Here is a 12,285-nt window from a genome sequence, read left to right on the forward strand (position 1 = left end):
AATGGTCTAGGTTCAAAATTTTGGTATCATTTTACAGGAAACCCTTTGAAGTTACATAAAACACTGCTAAAAGTGATAAACTTATGTTGCATATGTTGTATATATAAAAGTATATGTTGTCTAAGCTGTAATAACCCCCCCCCCCCCCCCAAAAAAAAGTAGGCGCTTTTTGATTGTTTTTTTTTCATAAATTCATTTTTGAAAGCGTGTAACTCAGGCCCTGTGTGCTCTACCTGCAGACAGTTTGGGCTGTTCCCACTAAATTACAGAAAATAGAGGAAAAAAGAAGTTTGTCTGTGTCATGTTGTATGACAGATTTACTCAAATGGGTCTGAAGGAATGACCCCCTTTTTGCCCCTCCCCCGACCCTGCAACTCCCCTCCACCACCCCCTCCCACCACCATATACAGTGATATAAATGCAATATTCCAGTGTAATTAAATTAATTATACATGCTGGAAGCAGTCTGCAGGGTCCTAGAGCACACCGGGCCCGAGTTACACACTTTCAAAAATTAATTTATATTAAAAAATCAAAAAGCGCCTTATTTTTTGGGGGGTTATAACAGCTTGCACAACATATACTTACATGTTTATCAATTTTAGCAGTGTTTTATGTAACTTTAAAGGGTTTCCTGTAAAATGATACCAACATTTTAAACCTAGACCACTGTATGTGTGTATGGGAGGCTTGTCAATTTGGGTAGGCCAAATTCAGGCGGAAATGACATCAGAGTAATTTAGTGTAAATACATTACTTTGTGTAAAACAAATGCCAAAGTGATGCATATCTCCAGAAAGTAGACTCTAAGCTTTCAAATGGTACCACATATGACATCATAGCTCCTCCACAGACATTTAAAATGGAAAGTAAATACATGACGATGTCATTCCTGACCCTGTACAGGGTCCTCAGAGCTTAAGTGGTTAAAATGTTACACATCAGGGGCCGTATTCACCAAACATTTTATCATACCACTAAGAGGCCCTGTCCCAAATGGCACCCTAAACCCTCACGGTCTTCCTCTGAGTCCGCACTTTCACAACGTAATGCCGCTTTGACTGCTGGCTAGAAGTCCTCTGCGTATAGCTCGCAGACCTTGCGGACTTAACTGAAGTGCGCATCGAGGGCGCATATCACGTAGCTCACGAGCACCCTTCTTTAAGCTTAAATGACGAATGGGACACCCTACGGCAGGGATCCTCAATCTCTGTCCTGGAGGGCCACTGTCCTGCACAGAATAGCTCCATCCCCAATCAAACACACCTGAAACAGCTGATCACTTCTAATCAAAGCCTTTATATGCATTGATTAGCTGTTTCAGGTGTGGACTGAGATTGGGGACCCCTGCCCTACGGTCTTGTGGACTTAAAGGGATACTTCCCCACTTTTTCATATTACACTATGATGTTCCTTTAACTGAGACGAGTTGTTACATACCTCTCTCGTTGCACGCACTCAGACGAGAGAGGTATGTATCATTTTATTTAAGGGAATAACAGTTTAATATGAAAAAGCGGTGAAGTATCCCTTTAAGGCTGAAACATACTCCGCAAGAACAGAGAAAAAAGTTCTCACTCCCAGGGCTGAATTACATCATTTTGTTCTCGTGTCCCTGGTTTTAGAGTTCTCGCAGCTTGTTCTCGACACATCGCCCGAGCAGAACTTTTTTTTTTGCCGCCGAGAACTATTGTGTGATTGGTAATACATTTAAAGTGGGCGTGGTTAATGTGGAGAAACGCAGATATTCGGCACCTACTTTTCTCGTGAAGTATGGAATGTACTGGCCATAACGAACTTTGTTCTTATTCTTGCCACATCAAGAAAACAAACACATTTCTTTGTTCTTGCAGAGTATTTTCCAATCTTTACCTCCACAGTTTTCTGCATCCCTCTCCCACCCCGTTCCTCACTCACGGCCTGCAATGTGGGGCAAAACGCTAAATTCCAAACTTGGAGCCCTCTATCCCCTCAGGCAGTGTGCCTAATATGCTTCTTCTTTTTCTTTTTCTTTTTACTCTATTCAATAATTTTTATGTGTAAACTCGTAAAAACAACTGCCACAGGTGCCATTATTTTATTTATTTTTTAGTGAAGATAGGCCTACATTTATTATAACTATTGCCTCATAGTGTCTTTGGGTGGATTGTGGCAACAGCCATTAGATTGTTTGTGATTTGGCCTTAGTGACTAAGAGTCCTCTTGACTCTAGTGTTTCATGGATTAAGGAAATAGTTTTAGTGCTAAAATGCTTTGCGAAATACTCTTACACCAAACATTTAGGAGTCCTAAAATTAGGACTGACACGGCCATTATTTTTAAGAGTTTCTCCTAAATCGGCAAGTTAGGAGCTACTTTGAGCCTTAAGATGTTCTGTGAATACAACCCCAGATGTTTTTCCACAGCAATTAATCAGACATTCATATAAGACAACAAATAATGTTTGATTAACAAAGACAGATATTTTTAAGTACTTTAATTTTATGTATCTGTGTATATTGGGATTGCACGCTGTGAGAAGCATCTTTGTGCACATGCCGATCTGTCAGTCAGCGTTAGATCGTTTTTCACGATTGTTTTGCCTGTAGCTCGAAACGATCCTGTGCGAATTCTGACTCCTTTTACCAGCACGGATCATATATGTTTGCAGAGATTTGGGAAGCATGCTACGTTTACACACTTGTTTCTCAGAGAAACAAAGCTACAGCCAGTTATTATACTATGAAATGTGCGTTCTGTGCCGGAATGTCTGTTTTTGTTTTGGTCTGAGCGATAACGCGCACTGCCAATTCAACCAATAGTTTTATATGTCAATATTACCTACTGCACATTTAAATTTAAAGGCACAATATGTAATATTTTTGGATTAAAATACCAAAAACCACTAGAGCAATGTTATACATTTTGTTGTACTTACATTGTAAGTACAAAAAAAGCTCTATGAAAATCATGAAGCTACGCATTTGTTTTGAATAAGCGACCTCTAGCAGCAAAAAATTACATATTGCGGCTTTAAGGTATAATTCAAAACCTCTTATATTATAAGTGCATATTCCTTTGAAGTAACCTATTTGTGACATGTACGGAAATGAAGGAATTATAGTTCCTGAAGACTGACATGTTTGCTAATACTCCAGCACATGTGAAACCTTGCTTGGTAGTATTTGTGGTTACAGACCAGACCTGGACAAAAAAATAAAACCAGTGACTAACACAAACCACCAAGTCAAGCAAGGTGACACTGGTGACCCATAATTTAAGCAGTACAAACGCAATGGCACACACAAAAAAAGATCTCAACCTCAACAGGTCAACACAAATAGAGTCGTATAAAGGGGTACTGTGTTTTACAGTGAATCATACCAAATTGTGGCTTTGTTAACCCACGGGAAACTGTGAGCGCTACTGTAGGTGATTAAATCGCCGATGTTCCTTTGAGGGAAACACACTGCTCTGGAAAATAGAGAACTTTCTGCATTTGCAATTGGAGTTAGTAAATCCAAATCCCTCTGGATATTTAAAGTCTGTTTTAAAAGGAGGCCTCAATCTAACCTACATTTTTATAACCTTATTTAACTGACAAAGTGTTAAATGATGAGCTCTTACTTGAGGGTACACATTTCCCACCAAAATGCTGCAAATCAATTTGATCTAAAAATAAACTCAATTAATTTATTTGCAAAAGTATCTTCCTTGATGTTTTTGGACATGCAGTGTTTATATAGATAAAAATGGATGGTTTAAATGTCTGTGGTATACAGTAAAATGTTTGCAGGAAAAGTTCTGATTGCCCCAGATGTTGTTGCTGCTTTTTTACAACTCTTATGTCTGGAAACTACACTATGCAGATGCTCCACAACACGTTGGGGTGAATACTGCACCCACGCTCCATCTCCACCCATCCCAACTGGGAGAAAAGTGGTGGGTATGACCACAAAGATAATAACTTGCACAATTAAGTATTCCACTGTGAGTGCACACGCACAAATGGACATCTTTCTTCCTTTCACTATCATAAACCTCAAGCCTCAAAATAAAAAAAACAGCACCTTACATAAGACTTGTATGTAAAAACCTTAGTAAAAACCACTGCTGCAGCTTGTATGAAATCTATCACACTTGACAATGTACAGGCTAGCATTTTTACATGACCAAATAATACTGTGTTCAGACCTGTGAACATTGTTTGCAACGGTGCCTTCCACTAATATTGGCACCCTTAATAAATATGGGCAAAGACAGTTGTAAAAAATAAATCTTTCTTATTTTTTTATTATTAAAAAAAATTAACCTTTCATTTAAGTAAAACAATTGAAAATGGGGAAAGCTCACATTATGAAATAACGTTTTTTTTTTCTTTCTTCAATGCACGTTGGCCACAATTATTGGCACCCCTAAAATTCTTATGAGTAAAATATCTGTGCATGAAGTATATTTATGGCACACCAGGGTGATAGGAGCATGAAATTGTCCAGCCGTGACTTCCTATTCAATGGGAGTATAAATATGTGGGAAACATAAAGGCCAAATTCCCTAAATCATTCATCACAATGAGTGAAACCAAAGAATATAGTTCTGACGTGCAGCAAAAGATTGTTGAGCTTCACAAAACAGAAAGCTGTAAGAAAAGCGTAAAAGCATTGCAAATCCCCATTTTCATTTTTAGGGCAATAATTAAGATGCCCCCAATCAACTAAAAATGTTACAAATCTGCCAGGAAAAGGACATGTGTCTTTATCGTCCTAATGCACGGTGAGGATGAGAGTTTGAGTGGACAAAGACTCTCCAAGGATCACAGATGGAGAATTGCAGAGCACTGTTAAAAAAAAAAAAAAAAAAAAACATGTCTCCAATTGAACATTTTCTAGTGACAAATATCAAAATTAACACACAAACGTGTCACTGAGCACAAAATGAAGTTTCTGCCATGGCAGTCCCACTCCTGACCTGAACCCAAGAAAATAAGTGGAGTGAACTGAATAGAAGAAGCAACAACATTGAACTGGGAATGTAAAGGATCTGGTGATATTCAGTATGAAAGAATAATCCATGATCTCTTGTCGGGTCTTCTCCAAACTCATCAGGCAGAAGAAGACTTAGAGCTGTTATGTTGGGAAAAGGACGTTGAAATAATTGGGTGCCAATAATTATGGCCAATGTGAACTATACATTTAAAAAAAAAAAAAATTAATGATGCGATTTTCCCCCACTTTAAATTATTATAAATGAAAGATCAAAAAGATAAACAATGCAGATTTATTCTCACAGCCACCTGCTCATATTTACCATGGGTGCCAATATTAGGGGAGGGCACAAATCATTTAGTAAATGTTAAACAATTATTTATTTTATTTTAATTATTTTTTAATAACTATTTATTTTAACAATTAACATTTATTTAGTGATCTTCAGCCTTCCATACTTAAACCAATTCATAAACAAATAAAGCAAAAAATTGAACATTGTAGGTTATACCACTTCACAGTAAAATACTTAACGTAATAAAAAAATAAACCTCATTGTGTGTTTATATTATGTCTGAGTGTGATGGAAGTTCATGAGAGAAAAGAGGTGAGGTACAGAGAAAGTGGTATAAATAGCGGAACAGCCTGGCATCGAGCCACTTCATGTGTATGAGGCAACTCATTAACTGAAGGGAACTATTGTTAAGTGGAGTTTCATGGATACCCCTGTTGTTACTTATCTGACTCCATCAGGGGGTGGAAGATTGGAGGGTGGTCCCGAGAGCAGCGTCTGGCCAGTTTCTCCACACCTTTGTGTGGGCTGTTGCTGCCAGGCACTCTCTAGTCTCCCCAACCTGGAGAGTCTGGGGAGTAAGAGAGGGACATGCCAGGGACATACATTTTGATTAGTTGCTTGTAGAAAATAAATAAAATAAAATAAAAATCCACTGTAAACATGTAATTTTAGTTCCAAATGGCCTTTTTATATGCCGACTACGTATGTATTTCTACTTAAAAACCACAACTTACGACTTTGTTGCGTTCCAGGTAAAACCTGCATCCGAATCCTGGAAAATACTGCCTTCAGAGGACACATAAGGCAGGAAGGCATCAAGCATCATCCGAATCTATTGTTATCTTCACTTCCTGTCTCCTAAGATACCTTTATCTGATTGATTTTTGAAGGCAGCATACATGTAGGCCTTCGCTGCCTTTGATGTCCCACAATCCTGTGCATTTCCATTCTGGGAAAAAATATTGCATTCAAAGTTGCGTTTGAAGGTCAGTTTGTGTGAAATTACTGGTTGTCACCAAAGCTCTCTTTCTTTTTGCTGTAGATCATTAAAATGTTACACTGCCTTAAAAGTCTGTCCGAAATTAATTTCATACGGTGCCTTCATGCACAAAATGCTGCCTTTACAATTTTACGTCAGCTGATAGATTTTCAGACGCAGCCAAAATCACGCCAAACTTCCAAGGAATTGTGGTAACTATGTAAACAAAGCATGGCAGACCGTACAGGGCATTTACAATAATCTTTATCACCAAAGGTGCTTAATACTCCTTGCTTTTTTGAGGGAAACAGGGAGAAAAATGATGTTATTTGTAAAATACTGTGTCCGACTTCCATAAACACCGCATCAGTAGGGTCTGCAAATGTTGTTTCGCGGACTAGTCCATATATATGCTTGTAACTGAGAGTATATTTTTGGCAAGTCACAGGTTTGATTGCCCTAGTGCACTTTCACGGGTAGAAGTTTGGATAAATACGAGTTAAGGCTGCTTTATATTTTTACGTCGGACCTGATCAGATTCAGCCGTAAGCTCTACGCCGTCACCATGGGCTACGCTTGTCCGTGCAACACTTCTGTCGTGCCGCGCTCCACTTTTTTTCTATGGGTGACATCAAGCGACTTTAACGTGCCCGCATAGCATACCGGGAAGGCGGCGCTGCTTTTGAACCATTTTTTACGGTCTATGATTTGAACCGATTTGACACACAAACGACGGAAAGCGTAACATCGCGCTTCAGTCGTGTCGCAAAAGTGGATCTCCACGGGAAGTATTTACCCTGTCGTACTCGTACCCGAGAGAGGGCATCTGACAGACAGAGCTTTGCTCTCCGCGTAGAATTGGCGCAGTATTGTATTTTTAGAGGGGTGTTAATGTGCTGTTATGTTATGTGAAGAAGATGTTATGTGCTGTGTGCAGTGTGCCGTTTTATGTCTACGAAAGTTTATATTATTTAAGAATTGCAGTTTACTCACCATATACATTTCCCCCTGAAAACATGAGGAAAATTGCTTTTTAAAGCAATTTGGTCAGTTTCGGCCAAGACCTTAACTCTTTTCCCACCATCTTTAAAAAAAAAAATGCCAGCCATCGCCTGTTTTTTGTTTTTTTTAAATAATTTTCACAAAAATGTGACGGCCTATATTTTGTCGTATAATCTGAGCATGCAATATATCAAAAGAAAGAATAGACCCTCTATATTTCAGGGTAGCCTACGTTGTAGACTACATGTGGAACACAGATTCCGACGTAGAAGTACACGCGACGCAGATGTATTAATTGGGCTTTACGGATTGCCTGGAATGTGGCACTATTTTAGATTTTATCTCTGAAGATGAATCTTTCTGGCTGAATGAAAATAACCAGTTAATAAGATGAATTTGTTCCCGAATCGGAGATCACAACTAGTTTGTTGTTCCACCCTATTTTTTTCTGTGAATGTGCGAGACTTCTGATTTATTAGGCCTACCTGTTATAGGGAAATGACGAGAAGAAAATGCTGCAAACTGTAAAAACTGTTTGTGCTACAAACCAGCGTGTTTACAGCCCAATGGCATAGGCCTACATATGGTAAGAAATACCAGATTGCAATATTAAGCAGCATAACGTAGGCTACTGTTTTGTAGGCCTACAGCTAAAAAATAACTGGAAGCGATTGATAGACATTAAAATTACAAATGGCCGGGCCCTCTCTTACCAGAATTAAGTGGATATAGCCTACTTTTGCCCGTCTTATCACAGAGAGACTCTGCTTTAGCTAACAATGACATGGGCCGAGGAACTAACTCAACCTCATTAGGTTATGTCTGTGACAAATAGTATGGACGTAGCCTACACGTAACACAAAGTTTGACTAGACTTTGTTCCTTTTAGTCGGAAGCTGCGGGAAAGGAATGTAATTTCAAGCAAGTTTCTGATTAAAAACATTGAGTTGATTGAAAAGAATAATGATGCTAATTCAATATTCAAGTTTGAATTGCTCTTTGAATAGCACTAAATTAACGTTATACTGTACTGACAGCTGTAATTGCCCTATAATTGCCCAACAGTTTTTTTTTTTTGTCTCAATGCAATTCATGATGACGTGCAATGAAAAAATTATAAACTAGTAACGCGTAGCCAAACTTTTAGTGAAAAACCATTCCCCTGTGACAACTGGCTTATTAAGTGGAACACACTGCCAGACAAGTCCCCATACCCAGCTGCTTTTCATTGCTATATCAAATGAATCCAAATCAATTGCTTCTGAAGATGAATGCCTCCATGCATGATAGGCTACCTCAAAGTCAAACCTTGGGCCCCATTGCCAGTGATATGAATTTAAATGATTTCCCCCTGTTTTTTAGATATGCATCACCTCGTTCTTTGGACGTGTGATAAATAAACATCCCCGACTCCTTATCCCGTGCTCAATGCTGACTTCAGCACTGTTGTATGTGATGCCATTGGAGTTGGGTTATCTGGAGCCAAGGGGGTGAGCAAACAATGCAGACTCACACAGAACCACCCATTGCACCGAGCACAGCAAGACATCTGCATCGCACATGTAAGCCAGAACACAATTGCTTGCTCTGAGAATTCAAGTCAAGACTGCATTTTAATCGCTTTAATGATTTAATGGAAAAGCTGAATGTCCAATAATGTTTTTGAGGACGTGCAAATGCATGTGAGAGATTGTAAAAACACGATTGAAATAAACCTCTACTATTAAAAATTCAGTTTAATATCTATATTAAAAATAAAGAATTTAATCCATTTTTCAATTGACAAATTATAAAATTTAATTAAATTGCAATTCTGCCTCGGTTGAATTGTCAGCCATGATTATTTTATTTTTCCAGGAGCAAAAATATCCACTAATGACATCGCTTTAATGATTTAATGGAAAAGCTGAATGTCCAATAATGTTTTTGAGGACGTGCAAATGCATGTGAGAGATTGTAAAAACACGATTGAAATAAACCTCTACTATTAAAAATTCAGTTTAATATCTATATTAAAAATAAAGAATTTAATCAATTTTTCAATTGACAAATTATAAAATTTAATTAAATTGCAATTCTGCCTCGGTTGAATTGTCAGCCATGATTATTTTATTTTTCCAGGAGCAAAAATATCCACTAATGACATCGCTTTAATGATTTAATGGAAAAGCTGAATGTCCAATAATGTTTTTGAGGACGTGCAAATGCATGTGAGAGATTGTAAAAACACGATTGAAATAAACCTCTACTATTAAAAATTCAGTTTAATATCTATATTAAAAATAAAGAATTTAATCAATTTTTCAATTGACAAATTATAAAATTTAATTAAATTGCAATTCTGCCTCGGTTGAATTGTCAGCCATGATTATTTTATTTTTCCAGGAGCAAAAATATCCACTAATATAGGTTATGTGTGTTGTTATGTTTGTTCACATTGTCTACAAGGGTCCTTGACCATGCAAAATGATATCAGGCCAATAATATTACTCTGTGTTCATCTTGTGAATGCATAATTTTAATAATAGTAAACTGTAAATTGGGTTAGTTTTGATTTCATGCATTAACAGTTCAAAATGTCCGAGGTCAATATAGTTATTTTTGAAATAAATTATTTTATTCAGCAAAATTGATCAAAAGTGACAGTTAAGACATTTATAATGTTATAAAACATTTCTATTTCAAATAAAGACTGTTTGTAGACTGTAAATTCAATTTTGTCATCATAGGAATGAATTACATTTTAAAATATACTAAAATAGAAAACAATTATTTTAAATTGTAATAATATTTCACAATTTTGACATTTTACTGTTTTTTTTTTTAACAGAACTTCTTCCAAAAACATTCAAAAATATTACAGACCTCATATTTTGTGTATATTTTCAAGTACTATTTATTTATATACCATTTTCAATGAGCAATTTTAGCATCAGTTTGCTCTATGATGTGTGAAACATTAGTGATAAAATAACTTGGGTTAGGATTAAAGTTAACAATGAACAAGATGAATTTGATTATAAACTTAGATTTCTGTGCCTATGTAAATAACATATAAATGAGGCAAATATGAAGTGCCGGTAGTTTAAAATGAAAATGAAATGGTGCTAACTTTGCATTTTTTTTAATGCACCAAAACCTCAAATGATTTGCCGACCCCCTGAGGACATAGACGTCTTCAGTTGCAACAATAGCAGAGAAGGGCCAGACCGCCGCTACTTTGGATACTGCAACTTTGGATAGACCTATTTCTGTGGAGAATCAAGCAGTGGTCTTGTGAAATCATTGTGCTTCGGCTGCTCTCCACCGCCAGAGTAAAGTTGAGGAAATTACAGACGTGCTATAAAAACAAGCTGTATTTCCAGCGGTTTCTCGTAATTGTGCTTACTGTTTACAGAACTGGTGACAACAGTCCTTCCTTTCTATTGGAGTTGCTACAATAGGTGTCCTGTATTCTTTCTGATGTGGCTGTGCTTTGCTAACCCTAAAAGACACATGGGAAGATTCTAAAACATCTTTATACGGGCCGAGTCCAAGGAGTGGCAGTGGCATGGGTGAGTTGTGGGTCATGCTCTATTGCCCCCACATATTGAGGGCAACTGAGGCATGACCCATTCGGTCTCAGGAAGTATTTTGCTGAACGAAATGAGTTCCAATTGAGGACGGGGAATAATGTGCAGTGTCGTGAGCTTAAGAAGTATTTCACAACAGGAAAAAGGTTTCCAGGCTGTCAGCTTAAATGAGGTGCTCTTTGGTTGTGGTTTTACAGCTTTAGAGCACATGTTGGAGCGTAGAGAGACAATGCAAGAGCTTTTCAACAGGCCTTTGTTTTCTACAATCACATCTCCAGTAAATGTGTGTACATTTTTGGGGAGATATCACCAACCAAGATTTCAAGCGCATTCATATTAGCATCCGTGTCAAATTTCGTAGTCAAGTTTTCCAAGTATTAACTTTTAAGAATTCATTTTAGGAGATTACTTGCAATTAGTGTACACCTAAGACATGAAAGGTAACTTTCTTAAAGGAACACGCTGACTTTTTGGGACTGGTAAATGGCTCCATCTAGCCTACTGCTCAATAAGTGACAAAATATTTTCCTATTTACATTTTGTGATGTGTATAGTTACATCATGTACTAAGATCGATGGAAATGAAAAGTTGCGATTTTCTAGACTGATATGCTAGGGACAAGACTCTTATTCCTGCGTAAAAATCAGGGAACTTTGATTCAGGGACACATTGATATTACGCAGCACCTGAAAATAGTCCCCAGCATGCTCTCTGTGTAAGCCGATTGTCATGTTGGTTATGTTGATGGATTTAGCCGATTTTCAGGCACTGCCTAATATTATTGCGGTGCTGCATCCATGGTACGGCAGCAAAGTTCCTTAATTATTATAGTGTTTGTTCAACCAAAAATGAACATTCTGTCATTAATTTCTCACCCTCATGCCAGACCCGTAAGACCTCCGTTCATCTTTAGAACACAAATTAAGATATTGATGTTGAACACAACTTAGCGATGGCTGATTTCAAAACACTGCTTAGTAAAGCTTCGGAGCGTTATGAATCAGCGTATTGATTCATGATTCAGATCGCGTGTCAAACCACCAAACTGCTGAAATCACGTGACTTTGGGGATCCGAACCGCTGATTCGATACAATGATTCATAAGGCTCCAAAGCTTCATGAAGCAGTGTTTTGAAATCGGCACATCACTATCTTCTACTTTTTCTTTCGGCTGTTCCCTTCAGGGGTCGCCACAGCGAATCATCTGCCTCCATCAAGTCCTATCCTCTGTATCCTCTTCTCTCAGACTGACTACCTTCATGTACTCCTTCACTACATCCATAAACCTCCTCTTTGTTCTTCCTCTTGACCTCCTGCCTGGCAGCTCTAACCTCAGCATCTGTTTACCAATATATTCACTCTCCGTCCTTTGAACATGTCCAAACCATCTCAACCTGGCTTCTCTAACTTTGTCTCCAAAACATCTCACATGTGCTGTCCCTCTGATGTACTCATTCATGAGCCTATCCATC

The 12,285-nt window shown here is 37.8% G+C and overlaps 1 long non-coding RNA gene across 1 annotated transcript; it reads left to right on the forward strand.

Annotated features, from left to right (window-relative positions):
• The first annotated feature begins 7,527 nt into the window (after positions 1-7,527).
• On the forward strand, positions 7,528-10,788 carry LOC137082797 (uncharacterized). Its single transcript, XR_010906409.1, has 3 exons — positions 7,528-7,826; positions 8,603-8,802; positions 10,638-10,788. It is a non-coding gene; the product is annotated as an uncharacterized lncRNA (long non-coding RNA).
• The last annotated feature ends 1,497 nt before the right edge of the window (positions 10,789-12,285 follow it).

The sequence above is a fragment of the Pseudorasbora parva genome, chromosome 7 (assembly GCF_024679245.1).
Source record: "Pseudorasbora parva isolate DD20220531a chromosome 7, ASM2467924v1, whole genome shotgun sequence".
Lineage (NCBI taxonomy): Eukaryota > Metazoa > Chordata > Actinopteri > Cypriniformes > Gobionidae > Pseudorasbora > Pseudorasbora parva.